The sequence below is a fragment of the Myotis brandtii genome, unplaced genomic scaffold (assembly GCF_000412655.1).
Source record: "Myotis brandtii unplaced genomic scaffold, ASM41265v1 scaffold655, whole genome shotgun sequence".
NCBI classification, from domain to species: domain Eukaryota; kingdom Metazoa; phylum Chordata; class Mammalia; order Chiroptera; family Vespertilionidae; genus Myotis; species Myotis brandtii.
In genome coordinates this window covers 1,538,553-1,552,139 of record NW_005370542.1, presented here as the reverse complement: position 1 = coordinate 1,552,139, position 13,587 = coordinate 1,538,553, and positions in this window count along the sequence as shown.

Here is a 13,587-nt window from a genome sequence, read left to right as displayed (position 1 = left end):
ACTTTTAGGATGGCTAAAAACCAAAGAAACAAACAAAAAATCTGACAATATCAGGTGTTGGAAAGGATGTTGAGCAACGAATGCAAAATGGTCAAGTCTTGCCCTGGCCAGTGTGGCTCAGTTGGTTGAGCATCATCCCATGCACCAAGAGGTCACTGGTTCAATTCCCAGTCGGGGCACTTGCCCAGTAGGGGGCATGCAGGAGGCAGCCAATTGATGTTTCTCTCTCATCGATGTTTCTCTCACTTTCTTCCTCTCCCTCTCCCTTCCTCTTTCTCTAAAATCAATTTTAAAAAATGGTCAGGTTTCCTTGAAAAGAGTTTTCCAGTTTCATATAAAGTTAAACAGAATTGTCATATGATGCAGTAATCCCACTCAGGTATTTACCTAAGAGAAATTAAAATTTACATTCAAACAAAAACCTTTGTGTGAATGTTTACAGTGGTTTTATTCATAATTACCAAGACCTAGAAACAATCCAAATATCCTACAACTGGTAATGAATAAACAGTGGTAGAATCATATAATGGAATACTATTCAGCAACAAAAGAAACAGACAATTGACACATTTGCTATCTTTGGTACAGTGCTAGATACCTTTCTGACTTTTGTTTTTCTTGGTTTCTAAGTGGACCATATCAAAGAAACATGTTCCTACAAAAGCAGGTACATGATTGTTCATCTCAGAATTATTCAAAAGGTACAAATAACCCAAATGTCCATAAACTGGATAGATGACAAAATGTGGTCTATCCAAACAATGGAATCCTATTCCACTATAAAGAGGAATGAAGTGATTCATGTGATGATGTGGATGAACCTCAAAAACATTATTCTCAGTGAAAGGAGTTAATCACAAAAGACCATATATATTATGATTCCATTTATATGAAATGTCCAAATTAGGCAAATCCATAGACAGAAAATAAATGAGTAGTTTCCAGGGTTTGGAGGAGGAGGGAATAGTGAGTGACTGCTAAAGAATACAAGTTTTTTTTATTGGGACTCTGAAAATGTTTTGGGGTGATGATTGCCCAACTCTTTGAATATACTAAAAGCTACTGAATTGTTCACCTTAAAATGGTGAATTTTATGATGTGTAAATTATGTCTCCATTTAAATAAAAAGACTGAAGCTTCCCCAATAAAATAGGAACACTTTCTTTTGATACATATATTTTATAGGTCAAGTATCCATCAAGTTTTGGTCTTCAAGGTGACTTGCATCTATGCAGCTGATCATGGCCTTATGTGTTGATTTTATTGTTCTACCCGTTGGAGTTCTGAATGTAATTTGCTCTCACTTTAATGAATTGCCATTAAGAATAGCAGTCATTTGCCACTTTTCATAAAAACATGAAATTATTGATTATCTTTTATGTAGATAGATCACTTTTTGTGAACTGATCCTCATGTCTGGCATATAGCAAGGATTTAATGTTCATTTCCTGAATTAATTATTCTTTTGGATAAGAACAAGCTTTGTTTAGTTTTAAAAGGTTATCAAACTAAAAAAAGAAAGTTTATCAAACTTCCTTTCCTCAGTTACTCAATTCTTTCGTTGAAATAATTTTACCTGAATGTTCCTCAAATTTGGACTGAGCAGCCTTAATTAAAACTGAAAACTTTTCCTTCAAACTCTTTGCCAGTTGCATGCAGCTCTCTGTGAATTCCTTCCAGTTAAATATTCCATCACTCTTTTGTTCATTAAAAAAAATTAATTCCAGCAGCTCAGCTTTGTAAACAACTTTGCAATAAAAAACAAGTGTTCACATTCAATGAATGAAAACCATTTTAAACAGGAAATGAGCTTCAGGTTCCAAATTCAGTGCCTGTGTTCCACCCAGGAACGTGATTAGAAAAATATTGCAGTGGAGGTTGCAAAGCTTGTTCTCTAAATAATTAACTGAGGACTTTTCTGTTCCTTCAAATTTGAAAGAAATAATGGATCTTAAAATTCTTTTCTGTGGTTAAGGAAGGATTCCTATATTAGGTAGTATTCAGGTGAACATGAGAAGAGACAAGTATTATCCTTTATTTGCTGGGATGAGAAAGATTTTGACATTGCTTCTGTCCACAGAATACTGTTTCAGGCAGCTGATGTGTGTGCGAGTCATAAACTTGAAATAAGAAAGCTTGGATTCTAATCCCACTTCTTTTGCTTTACTGCTGTGTGACCTTGGGACTTTATAAAATGAGGACAACACAGCTGAACTAGAAAAGTTGTTGTGAAGTATAATTGATGATAAATAGAGGAAACACATTGCATAGAGCAGCGGTTCTCAACCTGTGGGTCGCGACCCCTTTGGCGGTCGAACGACCCTTTCACAGGGGTCGCCTAAGACCATCCTGCATATCAGATATTTACATGACGATTCCTAACAGTAGCAACATGACAGTGATGAAGTAGCAACGAAAATAATTTTATGGTTGGGTCACAACATGAGGAACTGTATTTAAAGGGCCAGAAGGTTGAGAACCACTGGCATAGAGCCTGATAACCCAAGATGTAATCAATCCAACTGAAATATTTATTGAGTTTCTATCACATGTGCAAACCACGATACAAGTGCTGATGACATCCCGAAGGACAAGTACTTAATATGCCTACCCTCATGAAGTTTACAGTCTAGTGAGCGAACACTGCCAACTTCTTAGGCAAAGGGAACACAACTTTTCTTTCTTTCTTTTTCTTTTTTCTTTATTTTTGTTTCTTTTTTTTTTTGGTGTTTATTCATCCATGTGAGTTGGTGCATGAAGTTTTATATGGTCATTTTCAAGGACACTACAAGTAAACAGGAATATTTTAAATAAATATTGTCAGTATTAGACAACCAAAGAGGCCTGATTAATAAAACCACTAAGTGATACTCTGAATTTCCTTAGGCTGGTCAGCGAGAAGGTGGAACCAATCAAGAGATTCTGTAGATTAATTATTTCACTCAGTGAGAATTACCCCCCAGGTGGGGAACCAGCACCGCTTGAAGGAGAGGTACCGCAACCCTGCCTTATTTTAGATGTTGCCTTTGTAACTTTTGGACATGTTAATTTCATCAGGCCCCCTTCCTATTTTATGTAAATGTTAGATTGTAACTCAAAGAGTTTCATAAATTTAACCACAAGTCCTAAGACCATTGAAGAATTATGTTGGCATCTTTCACATTTATTATTTTTTTCCTTTACAAAGAGAAATCTGGAAATTCACTTTCCTCTCACAGCCAAGGAATTAGAGTGGGAAGTTTTGATCTAGATCAAAGTAGCACTGCTGGTCTGACTCAGTTTTTATTAACTCAAACCTTTGAAGCATGAGGTTGACATTAGGTTGTTTCTGAAGCTCCTTCATTCCTCTTCTCCCGCATGTCTAGGTACTTACTAACATTCCTGTGTATGTTATGATTTTATGGAATTTCTCAATGTATATTATAAATAATGGTGTTCAGCTCTACAGCTCAGGAAATGATTGTGGCTGTGATATTTCCTCTAAAATCTTAGAACATTTTGATAATTCTACATATACTTGAGAATACACATATTATTTTCCAAATCAGAGAAAAATACTGTTCCAATAATTGAGCTGATCTTTCAAAGTGAATGACCCACATGAAGGCTTCTCATATATACATCAAGAAAAGCCTCTGGGTATCTGGAAGGCCAAAAAAAGAAAATGAAATAGGCTCATTGCATGAACTGAAAAGCTTTCTCACTCATGACTTACAGATTTGTAGTAAAATTGCATCTTGAAAATACTCTTTTGGTTCACATTATTGCTTACTTGAGGCAACTAATTGTTTTTTGTACCTCAAGACCAATATGATGGCAAGCCTATGCCTTTTCTGTTGGAAATTCCAAGTTTTTAAATCAAAACCTTGGAGTAGAGTACTAAAATTGCTTAGTGGTGAATATTTTTCAGTGAAGCCATATCTTACAACCACATCTGCTGAACCGTAAGGTTTGTCGAGCTGTGGTCACCCTCCAGCTGCCTGTGGCCTACTCAATTTATGCCCAAAGAATGCATGAATATAATGATCAGAATATTTATAGCGCTAAGATGCGAATAATTCTATAGTGTGTTTATTGGTTTGGGGATGTGAAACTTTTATTTTCTTCACAAGGTAAAAACAAATGGCGTATAAGTTTCTTACATGAAAAACAATTTGCTTAATATTTCAACTCCAATTTTACAAAATGGTAGATTAAGACATGGATCTAGGTATGTCTTACACCAATATTCAGTCTAATGAAATTTAAAACACTAAAATACCTTTTGATATTTTACTGAAATTGAATCTTTTACTTCAAATCAAATCTGCAAAGTACGACACAGGTTCGAAATTAAATTTCCAGGGAACTAATAAGATTATAAAATCTGAAAATGTTGCAAGTTTTTCCCCCCTTTCATTCATCCTTGAAGTGAGAGGCCATGAATTTTGCCTATCCTGCATTATATTTGCATCTGTATCAAGTTCAAGGCTGTTAAAATTATAAAATATTGTAAAGCTACATTAGCCAAGAATTTTAAAAAATGTTTTATGCTACTTGAGAATAAATACACAGAAATATCTCCATAGGAATTCCAGTTATAGAGAAGGGATTTCAAAGATTCAAGAAAAGCCCAGAGGGTGCAAGGAAAATAGAATTGATATCTCACTCCTAAAAGGATTAGTTTAACGTTTTCTATATATTCTAACTCTCCTAGAGCAAAATAATTTGAAGTTCTCCTCTAGTTCATCCTCCACTATTTAGCCACCATTATGTTATAAAAGCTTATATTTCAGATGTATAATGTTTAAGGAGAACATTAAATAAAACAACAGACCAAAGGTGAATCAAAGGATGGAGAGAATGTGTTTCCTTTATTTCAACTTACTGATATAATTTAAGCAAAGAACTTGGTTCAAATTATCCATATCATAAAATTCAAGTTAAGAGACCATTTAATAATAACAGTGGCTTATATTCAATTTGATTCAAAATATCTCAAGAAACCTCAACTTTTAAAATTTAACTTCCAAATAAAAGTATATGCTGTATCTACTTTGGGGGAATGTATTATAAACATAAGCAATTTAGTTAAATTCCAAAGTGATGTTTACCTCTGTATCAAGACATTTCTCTATATACTGTCTGTCTGTGGCTGCATTCACACTATAGCTGCAGAATTGACTTGTCGAATAGAGGACATACGGCTCACAAGCCCCCAAATATTTCTTCTTTGGCCTGTCACAGAGAACAGTTCTGACTATCCCAGCTAATCTTTTCTATTTCCTGAGACCATCACATTTGCCTGGTTCTCTTGTTTTCACCCAGACTCCTTAGTGCCCGGTCCTAATCTCCTTGGCCTGTTGGGTTTTTTTCTAGAATTTTTTCACTGTCCCTGCTACCATGTGTCTGAACTCTGTTAGTAGTGACTTGTGTTTTGATCAAGCATCCAACTGCCACTAATCTGTTTACCTTTTCTGCCTATGCTCTCTGAACGCCAGAAATTCTTTTGCTCCAGGCTAGCATTTTCATCTTCTTCACAGGGACACCACCAGGAATAAGCTCTCTTCGCATCGTCACCATCCTGCCCTAGCTCTAAGTTTAGGTTTAAACTCTAGGCTTTTCCATCTGGTGCATGTTTTGCTTGTCTTTAGGGTAGAAACCCATCATAGGATGGTGGTATAACATCATGTTCTAAAGACGCAGTCAACTCTGCATGCTGTCCTATTGGTCTACCTAAAATTATGCAGCCTGATTCCTGTCCTTTCAATCTCTTGTCTTGAATGGGGGAGAAGCAACAAGTTTTCCTTACAGAATAATTCCAATTAATAAAAAGAGAAAGAATGATGGACTTAGAATTTTTAAATAAAATAGTTCTAAATAGAAATTTAAAAACCACAGTGATAATTCTCTCAGACAGAATCTACCAATGAATGTTAAAATGAGGGGATAATAGTCTAAGGCAGTGATGGCGAACCTATGACACGCGTGTCAGAGGTGACACACAAACTCATTTTTTTGGTTGAGTTTTCTTTGTTAAATGGCATTTAAATATATAAAATAAATATCAAAAGTATAAGTCTTTGTTTTACTCTGGTTGCAAATATCAAAAAATTTCTATATGTGACACGGCACCAGAGTTAAGTTAGGGTTTTTCAAGATGCTGACACGCCGAGCTCAAAAGGTTCGCCATCACTGGTCTAAGAAGAAGGAGAATATTTGCTTAAATAATATTTCTCCCAAGATACTCAGTCATTATAAAGGTGAAAATAAATAGTAAGTTTATAGTGAAGAGTTCTGGCAGATGCCATCTTATTCGGGTGGTTAAAGTTAACATAATCGGTAATACCTATAGACACCATACACCCCTAGATGTGATGCCCTGAGAAGGGCTCCTCACTTCTGCAATATTCTTCCACAAATGCACAACCTGTTTAATCATGAGAAGACATCATTACTCTTCAAAAGTGTCCAGGTCTAGAAAAAAAGAAGAACTGTCCTAGATCAGAAGAGACTAAAGAGACATGACAATTTAATGCAATGTAAAGGGTGTCCCAAAATTCATGCAAGAAGTAATTTTAATAGAAAACACAGGTTTATAATTAAAAATTGTAAATTTTTTATTGATTCATAAAGTATACAGCAGGGGTCCTCAAACTTTTTAAACAGGGGGCCAGTTCACTGTCCCTCAGACCGTTGGAGGGCCGGACTGTAGTATAAAAAAAAAAACTATGAACAAATTCCTATGCACACTGCACACAAAATTGTCGCATTTGGGGTTCAGAAAATCCACGAGTGATTGTTGAGAAACAAATGCATCCACAACGTGTCACTGTTTGGTGCGGATTTGGGGCTGGAGGCATCATCGGACCATTCTTCTTCGAAAATGTGGCTGCTCAGGGCAATAACAAAAGAGTGCGTATGTGCCAGCAAAGCCGGGGAGGCCATTTACCCGATGTGCTATTCCATACATAACCCTATACTGTATACTTTATGAATCAATAAAAAATTTACAATTTTTAATTATAAACCTGTGTTTTCTATCAAAATTACTTCTTGCGTGAATTTTGGGACATCCTTTAGAATCCTGGAACAACAACAACAAAAAGGACATTAGCGGAAAAACTAGTGAAATCTGAATAAGTTCTGTGCTTTTGCTAATGGTATTATACTAAAGTTAACTTCTTAGTTTTGATAAAAATTTCTGTGGTAACATAAGATGTTACGATAGGGGAAGCTGCGTGAAGGGTATATGGGATATCACTGTACTGTCATTGAAACTCTTCTGTAAGTCTATAGTTACCTGCAAAAGAAAAGATGATCTGTTAAAAAGAAATCGCATCTTGGTTCCTGAGGGGTGTCTTGTAGGAATCATGTTAACAAAATTAGCTCCAGAAGTTCCCTGTAATTCATTTTTACTTCCCAATACCTCTACCATTTTTGCTAACTCTACAAACAAAGGATTCTCAAGATTGACGAAATGATTAATTAGTTCCATAACCTGTACTGCTTGCTTCCTCTCTCTAGCATGAAGTATCCCATGTCCAATAGCTGGTTGAGGCTCTTCTTTGTTAGTAAGATTCCTACATTTTCCACTCAGAAGGACAGCTCTTGTAGAGAGCTCATTCTAAACAGACTCAGGATCAAGGGGATGGAGAACCAAACAGAAATCCTATATAATAAAAGGCTAATATGCAAATTGTCCCCTCAGGAGTTCAACCACTCATTATAATGTGCGTTGACCACCAAGGGATGATGCAGAATGAAGAAAGGCCCTGGCCGGCAGCCCGCAGCCAGGGAAGGAAAGCCCTGATCGGCCCTGATCACCGGCCAGGCCTAGGGACTCTACTTGTGCACAAATTTCGTGCACCAGGCCTCCAGTTGAAATATATTAGGAAACCACATCAACAGTCAGAAAACTGCTTGATGAAGTTTAGTAAGGTATTTCATGTCACATACAGAAAGCCTAAGGAGATATTTTACACTGTAGAAAATACCAGAAGGCAAAGTCGAATGATCATATCTTCTAAAGAAGAGTCTCTTGATCAAACCACATTTGGGGCTTTTGGGATAAATTTCCTGCTCTCAACTCTGCCTATTTTCAGAGAAAATTACTTGTTTATTTTTAGATATTACTATTGACATTCCTTCCTTCCTCGCTCAGTATGTATGTGGGCTCCTCCCCTGTCTAGGGCGCCATGCTGGTCAGTACCTCATGGCCAATATTAAGTGATCACACAGAAGAAGCCTGGGACTTCATGTTGGAGGTGTTGCCTTGCAGTTCCATCTCTAGCTCTGTCAGTAGATGAACCTGAGGTGTAGATTGGCATTTCCTCTCAGAGAACCGGCCCTCCAAATTTCTTAGATATTTCAAAAGTACAGATACCCTGCCCACCTTTGGAGATTCTGATTTAGTAGCTTTTGTTTAGGATTCTGGTATTTTCTTTATTATTATTATTATTATTATTATTATTATTATTTCAGTCTTTATTGTTGAAAGTATTACATATATCTCCCTCCCCCCAATTGACCTCTTCCAGCCTGCCCCTGTCCCCAACCCCAGGCCTTCACCACCCTATTGTCTGTGTCCATGGATTATGCATGTATGCATACAAGTTCACTGGTTGATCTCTTCCCATTCACCCACCTTCCTCTACCTTCCCTCTGAGGTTCAACAGTCTAAGAAGGTTTTTAATGTATAGTCAAATTTGAATTTCCCAAAGGTGTTTGATCATAATCCTCACCAGGGAAGCATTTCAAAACACATGGGCTGGTAGAACCCAAGAATCACTATCTACCCCAAGTTCCATGGGTGATTAGTATGATCCCAAAGTTTGGGGAACACTGACCAAGAGACAAATTTGGAATGCCGGCTGAAATAATTGTGGACAATATGATACAAATGTAGATGTTGTTTCAGTGTGTCCACGGATGACATGTTTAGAATAACACACTTCCGGTACAAGTGATGGCCTTTGCTGAAACAGAACTGCATTCATCTTTTGAAGAATTTGACTGTCCTGAGCATAGGAAAGCAGGAGTGGCCTGTAGAAGGAGGGGTATAAGAAAAAGGAGACACCTTCCCAACCAGCAAAACCATCAGGATCAGCCCTGGCAATCAGGGTGCTGACACTTCATAGCTATTGTTGCATGATACGCAGACCATCTGACTAGGAAAGGGATTGTGTTCTCATGAGATTGTAACCCCACTGTCCAGGGTGAAATCAGTAGATTTCAGGTAGTCCTTTGAATATAGAGTGTCTCAGAGTGCCTACATAGAGGGTTAGTTCCGTCAGGTGGTCATAGTTCTGTGAAAGTGGTAATTTCATGGAAAGGGAGTTGTGGAGACAAGTGATCTGGGAAGACATGCCATGTTATATTTATGTCTTGGAGATCAATAGCACACATTAGCATATTTAAGGCTATGATAGATCCTGCGTGCTTGGTTAGCATTGCTTAATCCAACAGTTTTCAAATTAAGTTTGATATATAATTCTTTTTTAATAGGAGGACTTATTCACATCTGGAGACGTTGCTCCTTGGAGAAATATCGAGGACTATTGTTCTAAGGTATGAATATTGTGCTGACATCTAAGAGAATTATTTATGAGATTTAATACAGATGACAGGAACAGGCATTTACTCTATTCTATGAAGATGAAATAAAACAAAAAAGTAGGTACATGGAAAAAATGCACTTGTTTAATAACCAAGGAAAAAACAACCAGTGGAAATAATTACATAAAAAAGAAAGTAAATTTTCTGTTCCATATGTCTGTTTATATTGTGCAATTTAGGAAATCAAACAAGTTGCGGAGCCTTAATGTCTAAACCAAGCAGCAGGCATGATTAAATACTGCTGGTTACGCTCTACTCTGTTCAGTTGCTGTGGACACTACAAATGCATATGGGGCACAGAGCTTATAATAGATCTGTGATATTAATAGTGAATGTTTATAGAGTCCCTAATATGTGCTAGGGCAGTGATGGCAAACCTATGACACGCGTGTCAGAGGTGACACGCGAACTCATTTTTTTGGTTGATTTTTCTTTGTTAAATGGCATTTAAATATATAAAATAAATATCAAAAATATAAATCTTTGTTTTACTATGGTTGCAAATATCAAAAAATTTCTATATGTGACACGGCACCAGAGTTAAGTTAGGTTTTTTCAAAATGCTGACACGCCGAGCTCAGGAGGTTCGCCATCACTGTGCTAGGGTCCAGTCTAGAGCTATACATATATTATCTTGCTTAGTTCCCACAACAGCCATCTAAGGCGAGTACTGAAATGTATTCATGTTCTCTGAGGTCTGGTTCAGGAACTTTTTGAAGTCACACTGATAGTAGTGAAGCTGACATCTAAGGCCTGAAGTTCCAGTCCAGAAACTCTAAGCTTGACCATTACGCTACATGGCCTCTAAACTGCATGCATGGGTCCTCGCCTACTAGGCATGCAGAAGAAAGGGTTACTGGGCTTCGGGGCTCATTTAAAAAGTTCCCACTCCCTGGGGCAGGGGTGGGCAACCTTTTTGTGAGTGCGTGCCAAAATCAGCAAAATCTCTGACTCAAAATTCTTCTGCGTGCCGACCCTAACTTTCTGAGAACATGTTACGCCTACTTGATATCTCTGAAGGTGTACGTATGTGAAGAACCTTGAAGAAATAATAAAATTCATTCAAGCGACAAAAACACAGTATATGATGATGAAAAATACATTTATTTTTTAATGTATACATGTACACTGATAGTCCGACAGAAAACTTTATGACTCCGTTTGATATTATCAGTGGGACTTTTGCTGCTGCATCACTGATGACAGAGATTTTACATCAGGTTTATATTTCGTGACCTTCAGAGATATGCATAAACTACTACTTTCATCCGTCAGGCTACTCCTATTACGAGATTTAACAAAATTCATCACCGAGAACAAAGATTCACAAGCGTATGTGGATGAAACCAAAACACTGGTCGGATCTAGGAAGGCAGGGAGAGTTAAGGCAGAGGCATAGAAATTGCTCTTCCCCTCTCTCGTCAATCCATGTCTATGGTCTTTAAGATAACTTGTTATGTAAAATTATTTATTTATCTAAGATGCACCTACACTGAATTTATCTGAAAAATAAAAAAGTCGATATTAAGAAAAAAATTGTAAATGGAAGATTATGAGAGGGTTTCGCGTGCCACAAAAGTTACTGGCGTGCCATGTTTGGCACGCATGCCAGGGGTTGCCCACCCCTGCCCTAGGGCCTTACTTTAAAATCTTAACTTTGTTCAATTTAAAGTATGTATTTTAAATTTTAGATTTTTATTTATTTGCCTTTATGAATATATAAGTATGCAGCGTGTATTATTTGGATCAATCAACATATATATATAATACATACAATTAATATATATCCAGTATATCCTATGTATTTGCTTTAATGTTCCTATCTCTTCAAGAAACCTCCAATCCCTTGCTTTTGTCGGGACTTTGTGTTTTGACAAAAAGCTTGGCCGAGTTCATTTTTACCATCCTCCTTCAGTGGCAGGCCGCATGTGAAATTTCAGTTCTGTTTGGACTCTGCACATGGGCGGATTTCATAGTCTGTCATTATTTCTAAGTGACATGGAATTAAAGGCCTTTCCTTGTGTTTGTTGGCAACTTTTGGCTCCTCCATCGTCCTGAGGTACTATCAGCATGAAGTGCCCCCACTGGGTTAGCAGGGGTTTTTGTCTAGCGTGCCAGCTAGTATTTCAGGCAAACCCTACTTGGTTGAGTTTGGTTTTCTCCTGTCTCTTAGGATATGTATTTACGCTTCTGTTGTTTCAGAATGCAGGCTTTCTTGTTTCATGGGATCCTTTCAAAATGTGAAGTTGACCATGAAGATGACAAAACACTCTTATTGAATTATCTTTTCTCATTTTGCCTTATTCCCTGCAGTTTCTTGGTGGGGGGCTAAGGCAAGATTTGCTACTGATGGGGTGCCAAGCTGTTCACCATCTCACGTCTGTTGAATGTACACATGGTGAGAGATCATGTTCAGGGCCAAGGGCGTCCTTGGACCCGCCCCTTCCTTTCCAAATCCCTTCTAGGATGACTTTCCCATTTCCTGTCCTGCTGATAACACCCTTGGAAGGGATTTGAAGGCTGGAGTGTCTTTGATGTTTCCTTCTGGTCATGCCAAAGCCTCTCCAGGAGACAACAGGCTCTCTCCAGCCCGTGCAAATGGGTTTTTAAGTGAGTGTGTTTGCCAAGCTGTTGAGTTTCTTTGCTCTCTTTGATGTCCATCTAGCATGGTGCCTTGTACGCCTCACCCAGTGCCTGGCATGGAGCAAGTCCTCTTTATCACTGGCTTGGTATGGAAACCTACATAAAAATGATTTCTGGGATTCCCCCCTACACATCTCAATGTTATTTTCTTCTTCCCATTCCATCTCCTTCCCTCTCCCTTTGACCATGGCGAACAGACATTTGCCAGATGTGAAAGAATTTCAATCAATTGAAATAAAGCAAAGCCAAACAAACAAATAAGGAAAACCAAGAAGAAAGAAGAGCATGGCTCCTTTAAATAACAGACTTCAGAGTTGGAATAAATGTAAGTGTCACTTTACTCATGTGATGAGAACCTATGATTTCAAGGCTTCAGATCTTCGGACAAGGCTTTGGACTCACCCAGTAAGCCCAGCTTAAATATGTTGTGTTCTTGTTCTTTCTGAGGTGTGAGAAGAGTATTTATGGAAGGGCTGATCCAAAAACGAGGTGTTAAGAAATCAGACAACTCCTTTCACACCTAGTGACACATATGTGGAAGTCTACTGACAACTTGCACTACATTCATTTTATGTTATGCTTGCTAGTTGGTTTCCAAATGAAATTTTTTTCATGCAAGAGAAAGAAAACGTAAGGGGTGCAACTATAAAGGATGCTATGTTAAATTTGGAGTTTGGATAAGGCACAAATGTCATGAAAAATATACATGTATATACAGATGCTCCTTCACTGATGGTGGTGTTACATCCTAATAAACTGATCATAAGTTTAAAAGATTGTAAATTGAAAATGCATTGAATACTACTCTGTGGAGTATCAGTTGTTGACTCTCATGATCGCATGGCTGATGGAGAGCTGTGGCTCGCCGAGGTTGCCCAGTATCACGAATGAGTGTTGTACTGTCTATTGGTAGCCCAGGAAAAGATCAAAATTCAAAATTGGAAGTGTGTTTTCTACTGGATACGTATTGTTTTCACACTATCATAAAGTCAAAAATGAGAAGTCGAATCATCATAAGTCAGGCACTGTCTGTACTTCAATTCCTAGACTTATAGACATCAGATTGTTCCAGTGTAACTCCCTAGGAGGGAGTACAAAGAAGGATGTTGAGACATGGAGAGGTTTAAGGGACTTGAGTCCAAGGTCATTCACTGAATCATCTTTTCTCTCCAGACTTTCTCTAAACATTCTCTTCACTTTCCTCCTGACGGATGATTCTGGCTCCGCTCCTTCTGGGATTCTCCAACATTCTTCTTCCTTTTCAACTTGAATTATTCCAGTTGATGTCATTCTTTTGTATTTGGTGTTTCCCTCAAACAGTTTCAGCAGATGTTGCTCCTCTTACCT